Source organism: Mustelus asterias, chromosome 10, assembly GCF_964213995.1.
Source record: "Mustelus asterias chromosome 10, sMusAst1.hap1.1, whole genome shotgun sequence".
Taxonomy (NCBI): Eukaryota; Metazoa; Chordata; class Chondrichthyes; order Carcharhiniformes; family Triakidae; genus Mustelus; species Mustelus asterias.
In genome coordinates this window covers 47,212,627-47,220,485 of record NC_135810.1, presented here as the reverse complement: position 1 = coordinate 47,220,485, position 7,859 = coordinate 47,212,627, and positions in this window count along the sequence as shown.

Here is a 7,859-nt window from a genome sequence, read left to right as displayed (position 1 = left end):
CCATGTCAGTGATGCATGCATCCCATGAAAACACATTAAAACCTTGCTCCCACCACTCTTTCCATTCCAAATCTAAACTTGCTCTGTAAAAAAAAACAAATCTGCACCCACTGGATCATTCTGCCACTGCAACCACTAAAACCATGGGCAGCATGGTGGCACAGTGGTTAGCACTACTGCCTCCCAATGCCAAAGACCCAGGTTTGATTCCAGGCTTAGGTCACTGTCTGTGTGGAGTCTGCGTGTTCTCCCCATGTCTGCATGGGTTTCCTCCGGATGTTCCAGTTTCCTCCCACAGTTTGAAAGACGTGCTGGTTAGGTGCATTGGCCATGCTAAATTCTCCCTCAGTGTACCCGAACAGGTGCTGGGGATTTTCACAGTAACTTCATTGCAGCATTAATGCAAGTCGACTTATCATACTAATAAATAAACTTTAAAACAGTTTTTCCTTATTCACTCTTTCAACACGATTCACAATTTTGAAAATCTCCATCAAATCACTACTTAACTTTGTTTGCTTTAAGGAAAACAACTCAACTTCTCCAGTCTCTTCACATAACTGAAGTTCCTCACCCTTGGTAACATTTTCGTAAATCTCTTTAAAACATTTTTTCATGGGATGTGGGCATTGCTGAGTGGCTTTCAGAGGGCAGTTAAGAGTGAACCACATTGTTGTGGGTCTGGAGTCACATGTAGGCTGGACAGGTAAGGGTGGCAGATTTCCTTCCCTAAAGTTTTTTTTACAAATAAATGATAGTTTTGTGGTCACCATTACTAAGACTATCTTTATATTTCAGTAATTCCACCAGCTGCCGTGGTCTGATTTGAACCCATGTCCCAAGAGCATTAGCCTGGGCCTCTGGATTACTAGTTCAGCAAAATTACCAAAATACTGCCATTTCTCTTCTTCTCAACCCTTTCTAAGGTTTTGATATTTTTCCTAAAAATACGATGCCTGGAATTGAAGGTAAAACTCCAGTTGCGGTTGATAAAACCAATGTTTTATAAAGTTTAGCATTACTTCCTTGCTTTTGTACTATGTCTCCCATAAAGACAAGAATCCTATATTCTTTTTAACAGCCTTCTCAACTTGCCCTGCCATCTTTAGCAAAGGTTTGTACATGCACCCTCAGTTAGAATCGAACCTAATCGAATCCCTACAGTACAGAAGGAGGTCATTCGGCCCATCGAGTCTACACCGACCACAATCCCACCCAGGCCCCATCCCCATAACCCCATGCATTTACTTAGCTCGTCCCCCTGACACTAAGGAGCAATTTAACATGGCCAATCCATCTAACCCGCACATCTTTGGACTGTGGGAGGAAACCGGAGCACCCTGAGGAAACCCATGCAAACACGGGAAGAATGTGCAAACTCCACACAGTGACCCAAGCCAGGAATCGAACCCAGGTCCCTGGGCCTGTGAGGCAGCAGTGCTGACCACTGTACCACCATGACACCCCTCTCAGTTCTCTCAGTTCTGCATTCCCCTTTAATATTGTCCAATTAATTTATATTGGCTCCCTCATTTGTCTTACCCAGATTTCCTATACTCTTACTCTATCCTCCTCATTGTAATCACATTTCTGAGTTTCTCTGAACTTTGAAATTATGTCACGTAAACTAAGTCCAGGTGATCAATACATATGATAAAGAGCAGTGTTTCTAATGCTGATGCCTGGTGAACACTACTGTATACTTCCTTCCAGTGTGAAGAACAACAATTCACCACAACCCTCTGCTTTGTGTCACTTAGCCAATTTTCCATCCACGTTATCAATGCCCCTTTAATCTTATGGGCTTTAATTGTGCTAGCAATTATATTATGTATTACTTTGTCAAGTACATTTTGAAAGCCCATATGCATAACATCGCCCCCATTATTCTCAACAACCCTCTCGTCATCAAAGAACACAATCAAATTAGTCAAACATGATTTTCCTTTAACAATTCTGTGCTGACTTTCATTTGTTGTTAGCCCATATATGTCAACATGGCAATTAATTTTTATGTGTCTATTTTGAGAACATTTTAAGTATCCCTTATCTATTTTTAAATCCAGTAATCAGTATATAGCCAGAATGATACATTCGTTCAGAACAAATTATTTATTAAAAATGTCCTGGATCTAAACGTTTCCTGACCACTGCCATTAAGTGACATGACTGTAGTTTCCAGGTTTATCTACTTCCTTTTTTGAAACAGAATGTAGCATTCGCAATCCTCTTCCAAGGAGGACTGCAATGTTATAGCCAGAGCCTCTGTAATTTCCCCCCTTACTTCCCTCAATAACATAAGATATGTCTATCAGGACTGGGGACTTTGCTAATTTAAAGATTCACAATATTTTAAGAATATCGTTATCCATTTTAATTCTATTCAGTGTGAGTATTTTGGGCAGCATGTGGCATTTTTAGTTTATTCTGTGAGTAATATTTTCTTAACTCTCAGTACTATATAACACCTTCTCTTTCGATGTAACGCAATTGCTTAGATGATTAATTTGTCATGTGCCTGAGAAGGACATCTTTACCTTTAACTGTTGAGGAGAGCCAAGGTGTTCCCCTGGGGCAGCTTCAGTCACTTTCAAGTTTGATAAGTAATTTCCCATCTATATGACTCGCGTTTTAAAATGTTTCTACTCTTTCCATGAATAAACGAATAAGTGATAGACAAGGGACAAAAATCCACTGCTCCACACCATCTGTCCTGTCCAACTGAGATGTTTTGTTCATTACAACATATAGAACTCACCAAAATGTCATGTGACCTCCTGGGAGAGGTGAGAAAACAGATTAAAAATGCAGACAAGTTAAAGAATCAATCTAGAAAATTCCACTCTGTATCACTCAGTCAATCAAAATAAGTCCACAAGACCACTCTTTTCATGATTAGTGTTATGCCTCCTTCTCTTTGTATGAGAAGGCCATCCTGGCCAAAGACTAAAGATGCAAAACTGTTGGACATATAGTTGAGCATTGAAGTTAATGTACAATTCGAGTGTTTGGGACTGCAAGAATTAATGTGGAACTGGGGAAATAGTACCACCTACATAAACAGCCACATGGGAATAGTAGAATGTCATATTGAATCTGGTAGAAGTCAGCATGAAGGTAGCACTTAGGACTATATCCTGTAAGTTATGTGTTATTAATAAAACTATTGTTCATTCATAAACGCCTCTAGACTTCTTCATAAGATAACATACAACCTTATATAATGATGGCAGCAGGTGAAAGAGCCCTAAATCCAAAGGAATAAAGAAGCAAAGAAACTGTAGTGTGACCTGAGAGATGTGCGCCTAACTTGAAGACCTTGAATGTACAGCTGAAGATTGCCTAAGGAACTCCACAGCAGGCACGGAGGCTAAAGGGCAGAAGATCCACTGTGCAGTGTAAAAGTACTCTTTTGATAACTTGAAGTCATGAAGCCCTTTGACACCTACATTAAGCTAAGTAACAATCACATTTTCAAATGAAGAACATTTAACAAGAGTGCACAAGCTCAGGGATCCTGCCGACTCATTCATAAATGAGTGATACAGATTGGCTGAAGACAATGATTACGGTGATGATAAAGGATTGAATAGTAGTGTGAGTGACTGATGATGCTCTTAATGGTGTATTTCAATCTAAAGATCCGAGTTTTGAAAAAGCCCTCCAAATCTTCAGAATCGAAGGTTCACCAGCAGAACCAATCCATTCTCTGTGGTGAAGTTAAACTGTGATACAGAGCAACCCCAATAGTCCAGCTCATAAAGCAACACAAGGGGAAGGAGACTCCTGGGCAAGGAAAGCAATATCCAAGCAAAGCACAAGATGGTGCAAACTATGTCAACTCTGTCGCACCAGAAGACTTCATGGGTGTGAGCAGTATCCAGCAATCGCTGTGTAGTGTTTTCACTGCAGCTTTCTGGGATACTTTGGAAAGATGTGTGAGCCCAAAACCTTGAGACAGTCAGAGAATCTCAAACGAGTCCATGAGCTAGATGAACCACACCAAGAAGAAGTCCAATAATGCATCTTGGAAGAAATTAAGGATCCTAGATTCACATTTTGGAATGCTGACATATCTGTAAATATGATGTGGAGACCCACATTGTCCACCCACATTATCTGTACATTTAAAACCTGGCTGGCTGTAGAGATTTGCATTCTAATCAGTATTCTGTAATTTGATTTCTGTGTCTGTTTGCACTGTTTGAGAACAGATATCCACTCCATCTGACGAAGGAGCTGTGCTCCGAAAGCTTATGGTATTTGGTACCAAATAAACCTGTTGGACTTTAACCTGGTGTTGTGAGACTTCTTACTATATCTGTAAATAGTCAGCTTATGAACTTCCAAGTTAGACACAGGAGTCAGTGTGACAGTCCTGTTGGATCAGGAACTGTGCTAATAGAGTTCTGGCTGCAAGTGTCAAACAGAGGAATCTAAATACAGGTCATGGGCATGATTCAAGAGCCAATCTGATATGACAAGAAAATAATCAAAATCCTGTATGTTGTCCGCTATAAACCCTTTTCTCTCCTGAGCAGAGATGCCTGTGTTCCCCTCAACCTTGTCAAAATGGCAAAACACATCAAAATAACCACTGCAGTCAATTATGGTGAACTGGAGATTCTCAAGAGGTCCAGCAGTATTGATGCTCTCGACTGAGACTTCAGTTCAGGATTAGCCTCACTCTGTGCAGAGACAGTTATACCAGCTCATTTCCAGATGGCAGAAAATACTCTTCAGTCAGATCAGCCAAACTTCCTAATGAGCACCAGCATATTTAAAACCGAAGATACAGAGGAGAATGAACAGTAGCAGAAGGTTGAGCTTGAACTTCAGAGTCAAACAGTTGCTTTCACAGACCCAGGACAGACTATAGCAATGAAGCTGGAGTTTTGAGATCACACAGACAACATGAAGTCAATTCTGGAGAGGAGAGAAACTGGCATCTCTCTGAGAGCCGGTTCATTGGGATGTCCCTGTCTCTGCATGCTGTGGTTCTTTAGCTGTAAGTTACTCATCAGTAAGTGACGCAGAAGCCAGTCTACTAGCCAATCCTCCGACATGTGAGTATCTATGTTGGTGGAGGTTGTAGGTGACAGCGGTGATGCTTCTTCGATGCATGTCTCCAAAATATCTCCCTTGGAGTTGCTCGGGTCTGTGGTGTCCAGAGGGCATGAGGATGACTGTCCGTGTGGAGTCTGCACGTTCTCCACGTGTCTGTGTGCATTTCCTTCAAGTGCTCCGGTTTCCTCCCACACTCCAAAGATGCGCAGGTTAGGTGGATTGGCCATGCTCAATTGCCTCTTAGTGTCAGGGGGAATAGCAGGATAAATTTATGGGGTTATGGGGAGAGGGCCTGGGTGGAATTTTTGTCAGTGCAGGCTTGATGGGCCAAATGGCTTCCTTCTGCAGGGTAGGAATCCTATGATCCTATGATCCTATGATTGGTGTTGGGTGAGAGATTGTGGAGTTGTGAACAGTGTGTGAAGGGGTGCTGTGGGAGACATGAAGATGCAGTCTATCCCTGACCGTGCAAATTGGGTCATTCATCTTCTTGCGGCACTGTTGCCCCATCCTCTTCTGCAGCGAGCTGGTACTCACTAAGGCTGCCGCTGCCTCCCAGGGTAGTGACCTTGGTGGAAAGGTATCTGTGGGAATACGGGTACAGGATGCCTCTGCTCCACACCATCCAGGAGTTTGGACAGGGCTCCCTTGGAGAATCTTGACACTGGCTTTGTGGCAGCCATCCCACTGACTGGATCTGGAACACGGCTGGGAGTGCTGGGGTGGTGTTTATATGGAGCGCCCCACTGATTACTGAGATTAATTTGTCTCGGGGGGGGGGGCGAGCAAATCAGTGGCAAGCCATCACGCGCATGGCGTGATTCACATGGTTTAAAACATTTTGTGTAAGAGGCTCAATATTCCATGCGATTTCCTCCCACCGGCAGGATTCACATTGGTTTTCTCGCCGGAATCAACACTTTGCCAAAATCTGGTAAGATTCAGCCTATGGAAGGAGAAGGGGTTACATGTAAATACTATTGTAAATACATGTGGGTAAAGACTTGGAGGGAGGTGTAGTATTAGGGTATCCAGGACTGTAAGTGTTAATGTAGTACTGGTGAAACAGTAGCACCCCCATTATGATGTAGAAAGTCACATGGGAGTAGCAGAGCAAAGCAGTGAGTCTGATTGTCACATGTATTGGGATACAATGAAAAGTATTGTTTCTTGCTCTCCATAGAGATAAACCATACCATTCATAGAGTACATAGGGCAGAAGGAATGGTGAATGTGGTGTTACAAGGAAGCACCTAGCCAAGTAGATAGTTATGTATTATAAATAAACGATTTTTGTTCAGCCATACATCCTCTTGGCCTCTTCATGGGACAACATACAGTCTTACAACCATTACTGCTGGCATATGTGCTTCAACTACAACTATACTAATCAAATCAAAGTTTCCTCTTTGATATCTGTTAAAGTTCTTCAGTGAAATGAGCTTAGGCAGTCTTGACACAGCTTTCAATGGACATAAATTGATAATATAACGCCGCCTGTAATTTTGCACAACTTGACATTGACTAGGCTTCGTCACTCAAGAAGGTTATAAGGATATATGACATGGGGAAGAAACGAGTCACATGAGTGCATTAGCGAGTGCTCTTCTGAGGACTGGGACTCTGACATATTACAAGGGTAATGTAAAGGGAGTACTACATCACATCTGGTCGATGTCACTTATGATTTAAGAGTGGGAAAATATTCTATGCTCACATCACTGCTGTCAGTTGCGTTCGTGAACAGATTTCAAAACAAAAATGGAGAGAAAGTTTCAGAAAATACGAAAGTAGCAAAACAATTATGGTCGTGATTAATCATCAAATTTTAGCAGTTTCAACATTTTAATCAAAAGAGCGTGTAATCTGTATTGGTAGACTATCAGCATATGCAAACAACAGTTTCACTTCACCTAGTGTTTGACCTTTCTGGGTTTAAATTAATGTGCAGTGCAGCTTGTGTTAGCTAACTGCCAGTTGTAGAAAGCTTGCCAACATTCTGAAGCACAGCACAACGCATCAGACACTCTGGGATGGGTTGGGGGGGGGGAAAGGTTACAGGTGCCTGTGCACAATAACAGCACGGCTGAGCATAAAAAGGACAGATTTGTGTGCGTGTGTGTGCCAGGAATTAGTGCCAAAAAAACTGACATTGCAATCAGGAGTGCTGTTTCTCATTTTGGTTCTTAATAAGCACTGGGCCAATAGAAAAAGGCACATGGTGTTTCCCCTCACGGATTCTGCAGAAAACGATTATCTTTACGGAATCTGTTTCATTTCAGGCTTTAACATTTTGAAGTGAAGGAAGTCACATACGCCGTTTGGATTCTGTTGGTGCATTGACTCATCTGAAAGAACCCCCACCTCACTAAAAATAGCCAGGTGAGTGAAATGAAAGCACGATCATCTAGTTTGTCTTGTCTCGTACACATCAAAAGAGTAGATACAAGTCCAATGTTTTGGCAGTGATCTGTTTCTTGATCCAGTCAATGTGTCTGTTAATGCCAATTGGCATCACTTAGAGCCCACTCCACCTCCAGCTAAGTGCTTATCAAAGGAAGTTGGACCATATTGAAGCTGGGAACAAAAATTCAGCATTCGATTTCAACGGCTATGTTGACACTTTATGAAAGAGTCAAATATCTATTATTGTCTCCTTACTGTGATATATAAATGTTGAGGATTTGGGATGCGAACTGCCCCTTTAAGAGTGTGGGACATGGGACCCCTGAGGTAGGGTTAGCTCCTGCCAGGGTGGAACCTGGTTATGCAGTGTAGAATCCAACTGTGAG